This window comes from Castor canadensis, chromosome 17, assembly GCF_047511655.1.
Source record: "Castor canadensis chromosome 17, mCasCan1.hap1v2, whole genome shotgun sequence".
NCBI lineage: Eukaryota > Metazoa > Chordata > Mammalia > Rodentia > Castoridae > Castor > Castor canadensis.
Window position 1 is genome coordinate 63,123,404 of NC_133402.1, and position 19,502 is coordinate 63,142,905.

Sequence of the window (19,502 nt, forward strand, 5' to 3'; positions counted from 1 at the left end):
TATGACTTTAAAATTCTTTCTTATAAATTTTCCAGAGCACAAAGCAAAATCTTATTATAAAAGTAACACTCTTCTGATATCTTCTTTGATTTCTTTCTTTAGTGATTTCATTGTAGACATCTTTCATTTCCTTCATTAAATTTATTCTTAGTATTTTATTTTGAGGCTATTGTGAATGGGATTGTTTCTTAATTTCTTTTTCAATCTGTTCATTGTTGGTGTCTGGAAAAGCTACTGCATTTTTCATATTGATTTTGTATTCTGCTACTTTTCTGAAAGTGTTTATGATGTCTAAGAGTTTTTGATGGAATTTTAAGGATCTGTTAGGTGTAAGATCATAACATCTGCAAATCGGAATAATTTGATTTATTCTTTCCTTATTTAAATTCTTTTTATTTCTTTCTCCTGTCTTATTGCTCTAGCTAGGAATTCCAAAACTATATTAAATAAGAGTGGGAAAGCAGGTATTCTAGTCTTGTTCTTGACTTTACAAGTGGTTACAGTTTCTTCATTTAGCATAATGTTGACTATAGGTTTGTCATACATACTTTATTATACTGAGGTACTTCCCTTCTGTTTCCAGTTTCTTCAGAGCTTTTATCATAAAAAGGATGTTGAATTTTATCAAAGGCTTTTTCTGTATTGAGATGATCATGTGATTTTTGTCCTCAATTTTGTTTAGATGCTGTATTACATGTATTGATTTACGTATGTTGAACCATTCTTGCATCCTTGGGACGAAATCAACTTGATTGTGGTATCTGATATTTTTGATATGTTATTGGATTTGGTCATTGAAGAAAGAAATAGAAGAAGACATCAGAAGATGGAAAGCTCTCCCATGCTCATAGATCAGCAGAATCAACATTGTGAAAATGGCTGTACTAACAGCAGTAATCTATGTGTTCAGTGCAATCTCTATTAAATTCCAATGACATTTTTCACTAAGATAGAAAAATCAGTCCTATAGTTCATATGCAAACACAAAAGACCTTGAATAGCCAAAGCTATCCTGAGCAAAAAGAGAAATGCTAGACTATCACAATACCTAACTTTATAAAACCATAATAATGAAAACAGCATGGTACTGGCACACACACACACACACAAACACACACACACACAAAACTGACATGAAGACCAATGGAATAGAAGACCAAGAGATAAATCCTTGCAGCTAAGTCATTTGATCTTTTGACAGAGGACAAAACACACGTTAGAGAAAGCAGCCTTACCAGCAAATGGTGCAGGGAAAACTGGATATCCACATGTAGAAGACTGAAAGTAGATCCTTGTCTCTCACTAATGTGAATTTAAAGTGGGTCAAAGATTTCAAGCAAGACCTCAAATGGTGAAATCCCTACAGGAAAGAGCAGGGAAAACACTGGGACATGCACATAGGCATTAACTTCCTGGATAGAACTCCAATAGCTCAGCAAATAAGAGACAAGATTGACAAGCAGGATTGTATTAAACTAAAAAGCTTTTTACAGCAAAGGAAATAGTCACTAGACTGAAAAGACAGTCTACAGAATGGGAGAAAATCTTTGCCAGCCACATATCTGACAGGGGATTAATAACCAGAATATACAAGCATCTCGAAAAAATTAACTTCCCCAAATCAACAACTCAATGAAAAAAATAGGTAAATGAACTGGACAAACAATTTTCAAAGGAAGAAGTACAAATGGCCAATAAATTCATGAAGAAATGCTCAACATTTCCAGCCATAAAGGAAATGTAAATCAAAATGACATTGAGATTTCACCCCATAAAAGTCAGGATGTTGTCATCAAGAACATAAACAACAAATGCTACACACTGGGAAAAAGGAGACTTTTTACACAGTTACTGTGAATGTAATTAGTACAACCACTACAGAAAGTAGTATGGCGGTTCTTCAAAGAACTAAAAATAGGTGTACCATATGATCTAGTGAAACCACTCCTGTGCATATATCCAAAGGAACGTAGAACCACTTACACACCCATATTTGTTGTAGCATGATTAATAATAGCCAAGCTATGGAAACAGCCCTACAACTGATTAGTGGATTAAGAAAATGTGATACATACACACACTCACAATGGAACGTTATTCAGCCACAAATATCTGCAAATTATGTCATTTACAGGTAAATGTTGATCAGTCACGTTCTGGTCATGTGTTCTGTCTCAATGAGTATTATTGATACCAAGGAGAAAGGAAGAAAGAAGTAAGCCTTTATTGATCAATGTCTTCATCTGTTTGTGCTGCTATAACAGAATTCCACAGGCTGGGTAATTTATAAATAACAGAAACTCCCTCTCTTACAGTTCTGGACCTGGGATTCTGGGATTGAGGTGCCAGCATTTGTGGTGTCTGGTGTGGCCTGCGCTCTGTCCCCAAGAGGGAGCCCTATTGCTGCATCCTCCAGAGGGGACAGTGTGGTAGCACATGGCAGAAGGGACAGAGGGGTGAATCACCCCCTCAAGCCTTTCATAAGTCATTAATACATTCATGCAGGTGGAGCTTTCATGACTTAATTGCCTTCTAAAAGCCTTAACTCTTAATACTGCCACATCGGGACTAAGCCTCAACGTGAATTTTGGAAGAGATGCAAACTTGCAAAACATGGCCACCAACTCTTTTTTTCTCCTCAGAAAAATACCAGGTGTTCTGAAAAGGATTGATAAATATTCCAAAACACATAGTCCTGAAAACTTGATGGAATCCTAAGAATACTGAAGAGTAGGCAGGCAGCAGAGATAAAATGTGTGTCTATGTGTAAGGTGGCATGAGGTATAAATGAAAGAATTATGCCTTAGCTCAATTTTGCTCCATACAATCACTGATGACCCTCTTCCAAACCCCTCTTACACAGAGAATGGAAATTTTCCAGATGCTCAGGGCTTCTCGGGGATGTTCTTCATTCTTCACTAGAGCCATGGACTCTACATCTCAAAGAATGGCAAATCAAGGCTGAAAAAGCTCTTTAAAGTCAGAAAGTTAGGCTTAAAAAGCTCAAGGCTCATTTCAAAGTTCCTGGCTTGAGTGTCTTCCACAGGAAAATGATTTAGGAAGGGGTTCATTTATGTCAAGGTCAAGGTCAACCAAAACAGACTACTTCTCAGACTTTAACATGCAAGCCTTACCCCTGGGGGTCTTGTGAGAACACATATCTACATTTAGTAAGTAAATCAGCCAGCGTGGGCTGCCATAACAAAACACCCTAGGCCAGATGGCTGAGGGGATAGAAAGTTATTTCTCACACTTCCAGGGGCTGTGAAGTCCAAGATCAAGACGCTGGCCAATTCAGTTCCCTATGACACCTCTCCTCTCAGCTGCCATCTCTCTGTGCTCACATGACTTTTTCTTTCTGCTTATTTGCACAGAGAGATCTCTCTGATGCCTCTTAAAAGGTCACTAATCCTGTCAGATTAGGGCCTCACCTATATACCCCCATTTAACCTTCACTGCCTGCTTGTAGGCACAACCTGTACATACAATTATTTGGGATTCAAACCCAACACATGAACAGGAAGGGGGCGGTCCCCATTCAGTTCACAGTAGCAGGTGTGTGGCCCTGACAGTCTGTATTTTCAAAAGGTCTTATGTGATGTGAATGCTACTGGTCTTTGGATCACATTTGGGGTGTCAGGATACTAAAGTCAAGGCTTGGGTTCTGCATTAAGACAGAGTGAGGTCACACAACGATGAGCAGAACAATAATCAGGCAATAATGTCAGTAAGTCCTGCTCAGGAACACTGCTGGTGACAATAGCAGCACCAAGTCACACTTGTATGTAAGGTGTCATCAAAAAAAAGCAAAAGACATGAAGGAAGTCCTATGCTGATAGTCACTTTTTCAAGGAATGAACTCATGTAAAACCATTTTGAATAGAGCATCTTTCTCCAGATTAATGCCTCCATGCCTCTGAATCTGAAAGTCTCTTGTCCAAACCTCCTTCTCTGGAACATTATTAAAAGTTCATTGTCAGCTAATTCAAAGAGACAAAAACACCAGCACCAGAAGAGGAGAATAATGTCAGTGCATAGAAGGGGAAGAAAACTTCACCCAAATTTCCAAATCGTACTTTTATTAACTCTATAGAGATAGGTGCAGCTTAAAAAAATCAAGAATTTGACCATTTGCCATGGTTTGATTTGAACTTCTAAAAAGCATCACTAAGCCAGGAGAAATGGGAATTGACTTTACAAAAGAGCAGCATAAAAATAAAAAGAGAAAAAGGAAAAAAAGAACGCTACCCAGATGTGTTTTGATGATTTCTTGCAAATAAGGTTAGCTAATTCTGAGCTCAGGCTCAGGAATACCGTTTTCTCTAGTGATCTTGTCAGTGGTTCTCAGAACGACTTTGATTGTCTACATTTTCCTTGAGCGTGAATTGGATTCGTTCAGATATGAGGTCAAGTGATAGGGAATATAATCAGTTATCATCAATGGTAAATGGTGTGGTGTCCTTGTATTTCTTTAAACTAAAACATGGTAGACACAAAAATAGTTATCTGACTTTCCATGGCTTGAACTGGGGAGACTTCTTTTTGGGATAAGGCACAGCATTCCTTTGTAACTGTCAGCAGTTACAAGGCAGGAAGGACCAACCTGAGGTCTCCATATTGTAAGCATCCGTGGGAGTCTAGAATGATATCTTAGCCTCTGGTTCTTTTGTTTCACAGCCTTGATCAGTGGATCAGAAAGGTTTGATTAAAATCTGCTACCATTTCAGTCACAGTTCAAACCTTACCAAGGAATAAGTTAATGTGGCACAAATCAGTCATAGAGAACCCTGTAAACACACTTTGCTTGAAGCTAGCCTTTGTACACAGAGAAAATCAAGATGGCCCCAGTAGAGTCACAGCATAGACGAGATTCTTTCCAGCATGTTCCCTGCCTAGCTCTTTTCTTTTTGCTTCCAAGTGAATATTACTATTGACCAACTGCTTTATCTAGAAGCTACAGAGGAAATTTGGATAGAAGTGAGAATATTTATTACCAGATTTGTTTAAAAGAGTTAACTGAACATTAAGAGATCTTCAGCAATAATTCTTTTGATTCTCAAGATCTAAGTTTCTTGGTGATGCGTTGCTGGAATTCTGGGCTCCAGGGGCAAGAGGAGACCAAGGACAAAGAAAACATAAATGGAGTTAAAGTGCTAAAGGTGTATTTAATAGTCACTGAGCTACAACTGAGATGTGTTTAAATACTTCAGGGACAAATCTCTTGAGAAGTTTACTAGTTTTCTAAGTAGGGCACTTGAGTTGAATAATGAAGAAACTGAAATGCTGGCCTTGCTTGTCTCTCTCTGCCCTGACCCCAGTCCAAATCTCTGAGGATGCTACCTCTGAACTGTAGTTGAGGTGAAGGATGGAGAGATAGGGTCTTCTCCCTCACTCCATAGCTTGCATTGAACTTTTCTGAGGTTTGCTTACATTGCCATGCATTGTTGCTTATTTGTCACCATGAGATGCCAGCTATGACCCTGAGCTAGCAGCAAGGGAACCAGGTGAGCAAAGGCTTGCTCAGATTTATAAGGAATACAGAGCCCCATGTAGAGCCTCACACATTCTTGGCATTGCCAACTCCTTAGATTTAAAATCAGTCCTGTCTTCTGCTATAGCTTGGATCTGGAATGTCTCCCAAAGGCCCATGTGTTAAAGGCTTGGTACCTAGATGGTGGCACCATTGGGCAGTGGTGGAACCTTTAGGAGGTGGGGCCTAGTTGAAGGAAGTTGGTCATTGAGGGTGTTCCCTTGTATGGGATAAAGGGATCCCAGCCCCTTCCTCTCTCTCTCTCTCTCTCTCTGCTTCTCAGCTGCCGTGAAGTGAGCAATCTCCTCTGTCACATGCTTCTGCCATGATGTACTGCACTCCACAGGCTACGTGACAGGGCCACGTAGACTAAAACTCCTGAAACTGTGAGCCAAAATAGACCTTGCTCTTTAGAAGTTATTTCATGAGCTAACACGTTTCTCTCTTAACTTATTCTTTCTGCTCTGTTTGCTATTTTACTGATAGAATTATCTTATACCAAGTTACTTGAGCTCAAACTCTTTCCCCTCTTAGACTTCTCTAACTTCCTAGTCCTACTTCCAGAAGTTTCTGCATCCAGCTCTTCCTTTTGGATCCTTTTTGGTTTCCACCCTTTGTCCTTGGGGCACTGGGGGGTCAGAATCGTCTTCCTTTGTACTTTGCTATTCTTTTCTAATATCTTAAGGTGAATACACAATTTTTATTTATTTTCTTTCTTTACTTTCACTTAAATTTTTCAAATATACTAAAAGTGTTTAAGGATATATATTTTCCTTTGAGTATAATTAAACTATGTCCTATATACTTTGATATAAAATGTTTACATTTTTTGATGTCTAGATAATGTTAAGTTTTAAGTAAGGTGTGCCTATATATTAAAAAAAAGATAATTTAAAAAATATTTCTTAATGTGCAAGTAATTACATTTTTGGGTAATTATTTGTTGCTGATGATTTTTAATATCACCAAATTACAATTAGAGGATGGGGCCTGTAATATTACTCTTTCCTTTTGTCTTTGGTGAATGATAGTTAGGCTGAATTTAGGAATTTAGAATTGTCATATGATTTTATTAGTAATCCTTTTTTTCTATAGATGTTATTTCAATATTCCCTATAATTTAATATGTCAGATGATAAATAAAATGTTCTTTCTATCAGACAACCTTCAAGAGTTCTCCTTACTATAGTAAGGAGAGTGTTAAATGTCCTCCAACTGCCCATGTTAGAGTCTTGGTTCTCCACAGACATGGTATTGGGAAGTGGTAAACATTTTAAGAGGTGGGGCACAACCGGAGGTCTTCAGGTCATTGGGTGTTCCCTAGAAGGGGCTGTGCTCTCATCTCTCGCTCTCTTTCTCTCCCTCCCTCTCTTTTCTACACTTCCTGGACATGAAGTGAGTAGTTCTATGAGCCAAAATAACCTTTTTCTCTTTATAAGTTGATTATTCCAGGTATTGCTATAGTGACAGAAAGCTGGCTAACACATTATCCTTATAATATAGAATTCATCAAAGTATGTCTAAGGATTGCTTTTTCTGGCTAAGTCTCAGTGGGACTTTTAATCTGACTGACCAAGTATTTCTTGAGCTTAAGGAAAATTTTCAATATTTTCTTTTACAATTTGCTTATTACTTTCCATGTAGCCTGCATCTTCAGGCATTCCCATCGATAATATGGCAGATTCTCTGGATTTATCCTCTAATTCTTTTCCATAGTATTTCTACTTTTCAAGTCTATTTTTCTATGTCTTGAGATAGTTCTTAACTCAGTCTCCCAGAACATGAATTCTATTCTCAGCAGTGAACACTTTAAAAAAAAAATTTCTCTATTGAATTTTTAAAATTCAGAATATCACTCTGAGTTCCAGAAAGCTTGCTCTGTGCTCTAATTATGTCTTTGTTTTAATTACTTTTATTAATGTCTTCTCTCCCTCTCCATTAGTTCTACTATAAATGAAGCTGCCAACTTTAGGTGCTCAGCTTGGTCATTTGGTCTTTCTTCCTCTGGTTACAAGGTCCCTTTAAGTCAGCTGTAATTTTTCATTACCTACACATTTTTGTGTGCTCCTCCAACACCTTCCCAGGTCAGCCTGTCAGGGTGTTCTGTCAGGTGGAGCCGGGGCATGAGGTGTATGCACAGCCAGCATCTATTATGTAGGCTGGTGGCCAGGAAGTAGGCAAGCCATTGCCCTTCTGCTGATGAGCTGATTGAACCCTTTCTCCACAGAGTGGACTGGGACTGAGATGCCCATTCTAAAAGCCCCACTTAGGTCCAAGGGGGTTAGTAGTTGGTATGAATTGGTGATGTCTTCCAATTGCACACTCTGTAATCAGGAGAGAGATAGCCACCTTCTAAGAGGACAGATGGGCTTCTTCAGAGAGCCATGGAGGCGAAGACTTTAACTTTGAGGAAAGGTAGGGCTCCTCTTCCACTGTGGGTGGGTAGGTCTTATGGGGTGCCATAGAACTAGAAGTCCCTAACCTGATAGGTCTTTGGAATCAACTTAAAACCTCACTTTTGCTGACTCAAGTGGTGAATGGACAAGGGCTGTCTCTTTGACAGCTACCTTAGACTCCAGATCATCTTTAAGTGCAGGTGTTATAGCTCCATCACCCTTGATGGCTCTCCCATTTCCTATAGCACAATGTGCAAACCTGGGCCTTTGAGCTGAGCTTTCTTGGGGCTGGATCCACCACATAAAGCTTTCTCTTCCCTGTTGTCCATCAACACAGACACCTAGGTTTCTCCAGAGCCAGACTGTGCATTCCCCCTTCTGTGTCATTGCACACATTCCCTCCAACTGGAAGTATTGTCCCTCCCTCATTTGACTTTTGGAATCTTTCTCATTCTCTAATTTGGATGCCACCCTTGACAGGAGGAAGCCTTAGCTGGAATTTATTCCTCCTTCTTAGTACTCCATAGCTCCTGTTTGCTCCTTGGGGGTAGCACTTAACACAATCTGTCTTTTTCTAGGAATTTGTGCACCTGTCTCTCTCTCCTTTCCCAAAATGTAAATGGCAGGAGGACAGGTTCCAGATCTGTGTCATTTTACCTCTTTCCCATAGGATCATGTATGAAATGGGTGACAATCTTTGCAGTATTAAATTGACATGGAAAGCAATTACATAGCACACTGATGGACCAAACCTGAACTTTTCTTCCTCAGGGTGGGAGAGAGAGCCATGGAGCTCCAGGTAGAATTTCATTAGAGGAATGGGTATCCATAACATCCAAAAAATGCATGGCCTCCAGTGAAAGTCTTTGAACCCCACAGGTAGAACTTCCCATGGTTTTCTCCGACCCGATGATGGTGTTGAGAAAGCAATTAGATAGTATCAGGGACTGTGATTGGTCACTGCAACTGTGTTTCATGCACAATCTCCTTCCTTAGTCGGCTGGGAGCATGATTAGTGAAGCAGAGGACAGCTGGCTTCAGAATCACTGTCCCCCAAGTTTGTGCTTTTCATGGTTACAAGTGGATTATTGAAAAGATGAACTCTGAGGGAGAAATGCTCTGACACTTTAGGAAGTTTGAAAAGTTTGGAAAAAGAGATACAGCGCTATGGGATGCTTGGGAAGAGCTAGGAGTTACCTTTTTGAAGGTGGCTCATTGTGCACGACTCACACTACTAGTTTCTGAGTACAGATTCTCACCTCAGAGACAGAACCAGACACAGTGACACAGGTTGGGGGTGTGCAGCAGGAGCTACTGTGCAAGGGTGGTAGGAAGAAAGGCCGTGGGAGGGGGGAAGAGGAGCCATAAGGTTCACCTGTCACTAGACCTCTGTGTGATTCAGGAATGAGCAAAGAAAAAGCTGCTGACTGTGCCTGCCCTTACCTAGTCTTAAGCATTTTTCTTCTGGGGGCTTCTGAAAACTGCTGGTCTCATGGCACCATTTTCCTATTCTTGCTCTGGAAGCCATATTGGAGGTACTAAACTACAGATACTGGCATTGTTAACAGAGAGAGAGAGAGAGAATGTGTGTTTATTGTAAAGGTGTGTTAACATGCTCCAAGCAGCCTTTCCTACCCGAAAAAATACCAGTGCTCTTCTTGGTGCAGGGACTGTTGTCCCCTTTAAAAATCCCATTAAGCACTCTGTCGCTTTAAATGGCCCATTTAAAAGCAAGGGCCAGTGCCTTGCCCAGGGCCAGACATGAAGCAGGCGCTTGAAAAATGTGCTGAAATGGAAGCGTCAGTGCTCAGTGGAAAGGCAGAGATTCAATCTGAGCTCTTTTTCCCAGCTTTCACATCATTTGTTTTGTCAATTGGTCTCTAATTTCTCTCTTACTTTCCACAGTCCCTCAAGACTTTGTGTGTGTGTGTGCTTGTATATGTGTGTAATGTGTGCCTTTCCACTGTGTGCATTTATATGTGTGTATATCTGTACACATATGTGTATGTGTGGTCATGTGTCCATGCATGCATATGTATATCGGTATCAGGTAGCCACTATAAGCTGTCAATCAAGCCATTTCTTCACGAGAGCTACACCGAAAAGTGTTATCTTGCTTGAGTTTATTCCCCGTCTTGCAGCACTGCTGGAGAAGTGTGGGACAGGGTAAAGAAGAAATGCTTATTTTAGTGGGATGGCATGTGCAAGAACGTGCTAGTAGGCTGACATTAGCCATCCAAACCAAAGGGAAGTGTTGATGGTGCATAAGGGAAGGAGGGGGAGCTGAGGGAAGGAAGCTCTGGAGAAGTGAGAAGGGTCCAGGGCTCAGGGGAAGGGTACCTTTGAGAGGACAAGAGGTGAGTCTTATGTTGGATTAGGAAGCTCTTTGCAAGCTGGGTGAGCCTCTGGCACTGCTCTCAGGCAGTAGCACCTGTAATGAGTCTGAAATACCTTTTGCCATGGACTGAATTGTGTCCCCCATGTTTGTATGTCGAAGCCTAGCTCCCAATGTGATTTTATTTGGAGATTTTGGAAGTAGGATTTTTAGGAGGTAATTAAGGGTAAATGAAACCATATGGCAGAGTCCTAATTCAGTAGGAATGGAGTCTTTATAAGAGGGAGGGAGACAGGGAGCAAAAGAGGAAGAGAGTGAGGGAGAGAGAGAAAGAAGAGAGAGAGAAGAGAGGGAAGGAAAGAGAAACAAAGAGAAGAGAAGAGGAGAGAGGGAGAGAGAGAGAGAGAGAGAGAGAGAGAGAGAGAGAGAGAGAGAGAGAGAGAGAGAGAGAAAGAGAGAGAGAGAGAGAGAGAGAGAGAGAGAGAGAGAGAGAGAGAGAAAGAATTCCCTGTTCTTTCTATATGCAGGTACCAAAAGAAGGCCAGGTGAAGACAAAGTGAGAAGACAGCTGTCAGTAAGCAGGTTCTCCCACAGGGAGCAAAGTCTTGGTCCTCCCACCCTCTAGTACTGAGAGACATAAGTTGGTGGGATAAGCCACCCTGTGTGTGGCATTTGGTTATGGCAGGTCCAGCTGACTAAGACACCCCTCCAAGCCTCTGTGCACATGGTCATTGGTCTAGCCGTCAAGGTGCAGGGAGCCCGACTGGGGAATCATGCCTTGCTGGATCTGACAGGACCATGACTGGGATAATGGGAGGGAGACTCTTAGAGTGAAGAATGTCAGGGATCTGTAGCTGTCCCTTGTGAGTTTAAGGAGTTCTTCCCTTGCAGTCTCCCAATCGTACTGAGGTCCCCCTACGAAGGAAGTGGACCCAGAAGGGGGTCTCTTTTGAGTGCTGAAAAGTTGACATAGAAATCAGGATCTCTTATCTCTTTTATCTCCACATCTGCTCTTTGGTCTTCACAGTGAGGTCATGCAGGGTTAAGAATTCAGTGTCTAAGTCAGATGCCTCCACTCATCATTTGCTAGTATTGAGGCCAGGGTAGACAATTGAAATCCCTGCACTTTGTTCTCTTATTTCTAACGTGCGTAATGATATTACAAGAGGCTCACTGTAGAGAATCAAGAAAATGGATCAACATAAATGCCATAGCCCATGGTAAACAGACTTGGGTCTTTTTTGCTGCCTTGCATCCTCAAACTCATCAACAGGGGACCTGTGGCAGTTCCTGGAACAGATGGGAGGACATTTGAGGCCCAGGCACATATTTCTAAAGGAAATTGTTTCTCAACTGTGTTGGGAGAAGGAGATGGAAGCAAGCACAGCTGGGGTGGCAGGTTTGGTGAGGGGTTCAAGCCTATGGTCTTCTGTTTTCTCAGAGTCAGACAAGGACTTTGGCTGATGGGACACATGGAGGAGGGAGGTGGGAGGTTTGTGAAGGATGGAGAAAGAATGAATTAGCTGTCTAAGAGAAGGGGAAAATGAACGTTCTAAAGAAACCTAGTAACCTTGCTGAGCAATACTGAATGCCAATTTGAGTCTTGAGATCATGAATTTAAAGTGAAAACAGGCTTGATTGTGTGAATTTCTTCCAGCTTCCCGCAGCCAGAGTTCTGGCTGCAAGAAGGCACGAAGCTGCTTTCTGATGGATTTTTCTGGTTTGCAAGGATGTGTGTGCATTGTGCACCGAGGTCCACTTTTAGACACCACGACTGTGCCAATTTTTCCCTCACACATTATGCTAATGACGGAGGGAAATATATCTGAGTTCTCACCTCATTGCAGCTTCATTTTCATCTCCTTGTCCCTGCTTCTTGAGACCACATGTGTAAATTACCAGTTTATGGTAATTTAATTTGTGGAGTGCTTTAGACAAAGAACACATTTTCTTAGTTTATGTGGCTTTGGGTGCTATATTTTCTTTTCATTACCCTGCTGGGGTTTTGTGCTTTGGCAAAGCAACAAAGGCACAAGTTGGTCATAAAAGTGGATACATACTTCTAAAGCACCTACTATGTGCCAAGCACATTTGTGAACACACTCATTTCTCACAACAATCCCTTTCACAGTAGGGCACAGAGAGCTGAAGTAATGTGCACGGGGTCACACAGCGAGCAAGGGCCAGCCATGTCTAGGCAAACCAAGCAGCCTTTCTCTTGACTCCATGCTTGGTATCTCTCTGCTTCTCTGATGTATCTTTAAAATAAGCTAAAACATTTCTGTCACTCTAAAGTCTTTACTTCCTGAGAAAATTTATAATGTGTTCTGTCCACCTCTAACTGCCCTCTCCTTCCCTTCTTGTGTGTGTTTACTTCCCCCTTCCCCACAGCACTGAGCATGAAGAAAACCAGGCTTGTTCATCCACCCAGGTAACTAACACAACTGGTCCTACTGTGTGTTAACAGGAGAGAAAGGATGCTCACACACCTCTCTGGCCTTCCCAGAACTCACAACCTAGCTGGGGATCCAGACCAATGAACAGGCAAAGTACAACGAATGATGCAAGCACACCCCAAACACACAAGGATCTATGACAAACAAGCTACATAAAGAAAAAGAATGGGTCACTGATGCTGAAGTGTTACAGCCTCTGCGGGACTCTTTTTAGGGCCTGAGCTGGTGCCAACTTTTTGTCTGATTGTGTTGGAGAAATACTGTAGCAACAAGAAGCCAAGGACTCTGGTCATTGTGCTCTTGAATTTCCCGGAATGAGGAGTGGGGAATTCTGGGAACTGCAAGTGATATACAGAATTCATTTAAGCAATTTTAATTTGCCTCTTTGTCCAAATGTACATGTCCAGAATTCCACAAATAAACTGGACAAGGTCATGTCCTGGCATGTTTCTCAGACAGGGAATTCACTAGAGTCCCTCACGCATGGGATCCAGTCTGCATTTTCTTGGCTGTGTAGTCTGAGGGAAGATTATTTCAACTTTTCAAACTTCAGGTATCTCATTTATGACATAGACAAAGTAAAACCTACCTTGGAGGGACAATAATAAGGATTAGCAATGGGATTTGTAAAATTCTTAGTATAATAGGTGTCCAATCAACCAAAGCCATCATCATTTATTATTACAGAGTTGGGCATGACAGTTGAAATTATATGGCAATCTTTCCTTAAAAAGATCCTTTATGGCTGGAGCAGTCATCTACCCCTCCTAGCTCACCTTGAGAAAATTCAGGAAGGGTGAAAGTGCCATAAAATGCAACTTATTATACTCAAATGGTATCTTAGAAGGTTACCCCTGTACTATACCTAAGAAAGTATATGATCACTTTAAATGTTGTTGGGTTTTCTATTACCTTATACAGGTATAATTAGAATATTATTCCTTACCATTGTGGTGAGAAGAAAGGTTAAGGGAATACATATTTGGTTGTTTTTAATCAGGCATTGTAACAAATAGTTTTGTATATACTTAAATATCACAACTATCTTGGGAGCTTTGAGGTAGCATTATTTACATTTTAAAGACCAATAAGACTTAGAGAAGTTGAGTCACTTGTTCAAAGTCACAGAATATCAGAGCATCAGAGCAGCCTGGCCCAAACCCTGTGCTCTTCCCTACCCCTGCTCTGACACTATAGTATGGTCATAGCCATTGTGCAGATGTAGAAGGACAGGCCCAGAGAAGTTTCAAGTTTGATCAAGGTCATAGAGCTATTAAAGATGAGATCCGTGATGGAACTCCAGTTTTCCTGATGTTGAATCCAGTTTTCCTCCTTTTCCTGGACCCTCTGGTTAAGGATGCAGGATGCTAGCTTTCTCACTGTCAGAGAAGGGAGTTCCAAATATGGAAAGGGAAAGACTAGAATGAATCGTGTGGTGTTAGACTGAAGTTGAAGGTATCAGAACACACACACATACCGATATAGACATGAACCTGAATGTATCTCTCTGCGTGTCTTTCTCTGTGCATGTCTCTCTCTCTCTCTCTCTCTCTCTCACATACACACACACACACACACTTGTTAATTATTTCCATCAAGAAGGCTGACTTTGAAGCAGAGTGAGCACACTCAGACAATTCTCTATGAACAGAAACCAGAGATCCTTAGAGAAGAAGTTAATTCCACTGCTGGAGCCAGGAAGGTACAGAATGAACCTGAAACATTGTATTGCTCCAATTAGTAAAAGTGTTCTAAAATGATGAAGGCATGTCAAGGCAGAGCAGGCAGTTGAAGGGGCTCTGGATGGCCAAATTGAAAATGGCTTGAATGTCAAAATAAATAATGGTGGTAACAGATTACAATCTTGGATAAAATAGAAAACCGTGAATCTATGCTGATATAAATGAATGACTTGAACGTTGATGAGGGCTATAATATTTACATAGCTTCAAAGTATATTCCCACAAAATACTTATTAATTATGGGGGGGGGTGGTAAAAAGAGTAATGTTACAACACAGAAACCTGGTTGACACTGTTTTAATTAAGTGATCAAAGTGAAGACCACCATGACTATATATATCCAAATTGTCATCACTGGATAGCATGCACTGGAACTGTTAGCATACATGTTAACAGTGCAAAACTGGCCTCTGATTCTGAGGGAATCACCCCAAATGAGGGACCCCTTAAACAAATCTGACCTGCTAACTTAAAAAATATAAACACTGTGAAAGTTAAAGTCTGAAGAACTATCCCAGATTGAAGGGGACTGAGGAGACATGACAAGTAAACACAACACGAGACTCTGACCTCCAGCCTTTTGATTAAAAGACTATTATTGAGTGAACTGGGTAAACTTGAATGATTTTGGTAGCTGTATTGTGTTTGTGTAGAATTCTGGTTTGTCAGGGATTATATGCTGGTGTATTTGAGGACAAGGCAGTATCAGTTGAACAACTTGCAGTGGTTCAGGAAAAAGACTCATGTTGTATTAGAACTCTTCAAAAGTCTGACTTTTTTTAAAAAATGACTTTTTAAATCTCTCCAACAATGAGAACCTCAAAAACAATAGAAAAGAACACAGGTGCTGAATGCTGAGGGTTAAAACCACAGGCTCTGTGTTTGAATTCCAGCACTTACTATGTGAATTTAGGCCCTTGTTATCTTCCTTGCTTTCTTGGTTTATAAAATAGGGGTAAAAGAAGCATCAACATAGGGTCCCTATGGACTTAGGGAGCTGGCAACCACACAGAACTTAATATCGTGACTTCTATCAGAAGTGCTGAATGTTTTTGTGGTGTTTATTACATGGAGGCAACCATATTATTCTGTGTGATCTACTTTCCCCTCAGGGCATATGCCCGGGAGGAAAGTCTGGTGTGATCCTTCTGTCCTGTTCACAAGAATATAACTCAGCTAAAAACATTCCCTATTTGGTCCATGCTACTATTCAGGCAGATGGCTGTTCATTTTATAGATGGATAAAGTTTAAAATAATATGGTTATGTTTATAATCTTCAGCTATAAATTCAATTTTTGATATACATTTGGGACCCAATGAGGCTTAGTTGTATTTTTTTGACAATACGTAATCATTATATCTGGCCAGAATTTTGCCTGAGGAGTGATCCAAGCATTAGATAGGATGAAGAAAAAGTGACTATCTCATTGACAAGATGTCTCAGCAGTTTTAAAATACACATGCGTGGTTTATTACAAAAGACAAGTGTATCCACTACCAAAGGTGTCTAATTCAATTAAAAATGGAAATGTTTTGAATGGCACTGAAAACAATGTTCTGGTTGGAAGGGAAACATAGACAGTAAGCACTTTGATATTGATTCTTTGAATTTATTCATTTCCTACCCTTGGATACTTCATATCAGCTGTAACAGCGCAATATTAACAGCCGTTTGATTTTGGGTTTGAGAGTGAGGCTAACATTTTGCAAGTCATCTTTTGATGAAGAGTTTTTTCAATTCATCTCAACTAATCAAATTCAGTTTCAAGAACTCTGAGTTCTTTTCCAGTTAGCTTCAGTTGACATGAGAGCAGATGGCCTCTGACAATGTCTCTTTGCACCTTCATTTGATGGTCTCTTAAAATGTTACTTTAAAACATTTTATGTACTTCACAATGACCATTGTGGATGTGACAAAATGGGCTCCCCCACCTCATAGAAAAGGGTGAGAGACTCCAGCTGCAGCTAAACTGTAACCTCGCTCCAAGGATGCACCCCACTTGAATATTCTCTGTTCCAAACTAAAGAGTCACAATGGCTTTTTTTTTTCTCAAAAGACAGAATTTTTGATGTACCTTCAAGATTCCATTTATATCAGTGCATAATGGTGTCAGCTCTTTGTAAGAAGAAAGAAGAACAGGCAGCAACTGGTATTATATCGTTAAGTGCCCAAGAATCAATTACATCCTTGCTGAGACAAGAGGCAATTTTCCCATTTAAACTTCACAGATGTACAGACTGGCAAATTATTGTTGGGTTGTTGCTTCTTTTTTATAATTAACAATTAAAAAACCCATATTATAATGTAATTAGATGTTTACTAGCTCTTACTGGCACAGGTTGTAGCAAAGACTTTATTTTCTAGGATATGAACAACTAAAAATGTATTTTAATCAACCTTTTTATATTCGGTCACTAGTGAGGAAGCATTTGGGCCCTTCACAATCAAGCCACTGGAAATTTCCAGACTGATTCAGGTTTATAAGGAGCATCTTATGGAAACTTATCAATTTCCTTTCTTAAAATACCCAGCTCAGAGTTCATTGAGTCTTCATTTTCTCGCCTTTTCTCTACCCCACCCCCTTTGCTTCTGTTCATCTCTGAATAATTTTTTTATCTCAGTGTGGGCTCTAAAGGGTACTTACTCCGCACCATGCACTGTTTTCAGTACTATCTACTTAAAGTACTGTGCATGCTGGCCACATATGAAATCATTTAATCTTCACAAGGGCCCTCTGGGGTACTTTCCATTTTATTCCTCAATTTATAATACCTATTTTCTACTATAATCCCCCAGTAATAGAGGCATCAAGAGGCATCAACAGGACCACGACTATAGAAAAAAGTGACCAAGCTGGAGTCGCAAGCCAGCAGCTGAATTCCAATCCCCGACTTGCAGATATCACAGTCTGCCAGGGTCTACACAACACTACGGTGCCTAATAAAGCAAGGCCCAGCCAATTTTTGTCTTTAGAAAACAATCCATGAAAAATAAAGTAAAAGAAATTTGGAAAGCAACCTCCTCAGATCCTCCAACAATCAGCAAGACGGGATTCTGGGGAATGATTTACTAGAAGATTCTGCCCTAGGCTAAAGCATGGCATGGGTTCAATGCCCAGTAAACACAAGTGGAATCGTAGGCAAAACATACGTTGTGTGACACACGTGTGCACAAAACAATGACTGGAGTGGCCCTATCACCGCCTATTGTCTCAGAGTCCAAGTCCAAGAAATGGTATTTTGTCATGTAATTAAAACTGTTTAGATAGATAGATAATTAAGCTACTTTCAGATATTTAAACATGAGTCTGGAGTCTTCTTCCAGTGCTACTAAGGCATCGTGTGCAGGGGAATAAGCCATCTCTAATGATTACCAAGTAATCCAGTTTCACTTGTACCCTCTTCTTTTTTTAATAGGAGCTGAGGCAACTTATAATAATAGACTTTAAGTTAGGATGGGTGTTATGTGACAAAAAAGGAGGTGGATGGGATGAGGGACCCACTATCAGAAAATGATGGTTTCAAAAAACTTGGGGCTGGACACAGGTATTATAACCAAGCCTTGCATTTGCATTTTGCACTTAAAGGACAGGAATGATGTTGATAAAATGTATCTTGGGCCCGGATATTTCATCATTTATCACTGTTCTCTGTGCATTTACTGCTGATATTTCTCTCAGGCATGTCTCCTGGGGTTCCTTCCCACAGGGCTCTTCGTCTGGCTGTCAACTCAGCCATTAGAAGCCATAACTTGATAGCTACCCCTCCCAAGACAGAGCAGAAGAGAGGGCTTGAAAGCTTGAAAAGGCATTAGGGGTACCTATTATTATTACCAATGCAACATTTAAAGCAACAATGCCTTTAACTGAATCAAACTGAACCAGGCAGCTCTGGTAGGTTACAAGGATGTGTGTATGGGGTAAGGTATGTGTGTGTAAGGGGTGAGGTATGACTTGGGACTTCACAGTGTGATGGCAGGTTTTGCCTTGTAGTAGGAAGAGAAAAGGGTGGGGGGAGGAAGGACAGACAGAAGGCAAAGCCATACTGAGTCCATTTGCAAAAGGAAGAGTAAAGAGAGAAGTCCATTGCTTCTATCTTTCTAAACACTGTTTGGGCAGGTCATCTTTAGAAGCATTTAATGAGCACTTGCTGTGTGCCAGGACTGTGTTGGATGTAATGGAGAGGAGATGTCCTAGACTATCAGCTTGTTGAGAGCAGGGAGGGCACAGGGTAAGTAAATGTAGGAAGAATAAGAACTAAAAACATGATTTACACAGAGGGCTGTTTTACCACAATCACACTCATAACTCACTCAGAAAATGGAAACTACATGGTCTCAGGTTTGAGGAAACTTTACAAAGAAAAACATTACAAGCAGGTTGCCCTGGAATCTGGATTTATTTAAAGAAGTCTTTCCCCCAGAGTGGTGGCCACCTGTCTGATCTTGCCTGGATTTTATCCCAACTGAAGCCACTTGTCACCCTTGGACTCAAGACAAACTCTGATGGGGTCAAGGGTGCCAGTCAGCTCCCAGATATGAGTTATAATCCCAGTGATAGTGGTAACTTTCCTTTCTATGAATTTAACAATGAGAAGGAGTTTAACCCTAGCAATAAAAAGTTATTTTCATTGTAGCTTTGGGGACCATTGATCTTTTTAGGCAGTTCTGTCTAGGCTCAGGAGTAGGAATTGATCTTGGTAAGTTTGCTCTTGATTTCATAGAAGGGTGAACAGTTCATTCAACAGCAGCAAAGGTTTCTTTTTTCTCAAAGTGTCAGGTTAACAAGAGCTCCTCTTGACTTTGTGGTTTCATTTTTAGGTAGCCAGTTGGTCTTTTTAGGGGTGCTACCCCCTTAATCAGTATGAAGATTTATTTACTTTTATTCAAAAATATGGATGTGAATAATTTTTATTGTGTTTTGGCTCTGCTTATCTCTTTGATGGAAAAGTACTTTATAACCAATAGGCATTTCAGCAGATCAAGGAGATTCATTACCTTGGCGGTTTTTCATTTTCAGATAGAAATGAGTAGAAATGATCCA

The 19,502-nt window shown here is 40.5% G+C and overlaps 1 protein-coding gene and 1 long non-coding RNA gene across 2 annotated transcripts in view; one reads left to right on the top strand and one right to left on the bottom strand.

The window, feature by feature from the left end:
- The window catches only part of Slc9a9 (solute carrier family 9 member A9), a 511,055-nt gene that overhangs the window by 129,914 nt on the left and 361,639 nt on the right, over nucleotides 1-19,502 (bottom strand). The window lies entirely within an intron of this gene.
- Nucleotides 1-19,502, top strand: part of LOC141418553 (uncharacterized) — a 149,328-nt gene that overhangs the window by 56,283 nt on the left and 73,543 nt on the right. The window lies entirely within an intron of this gene.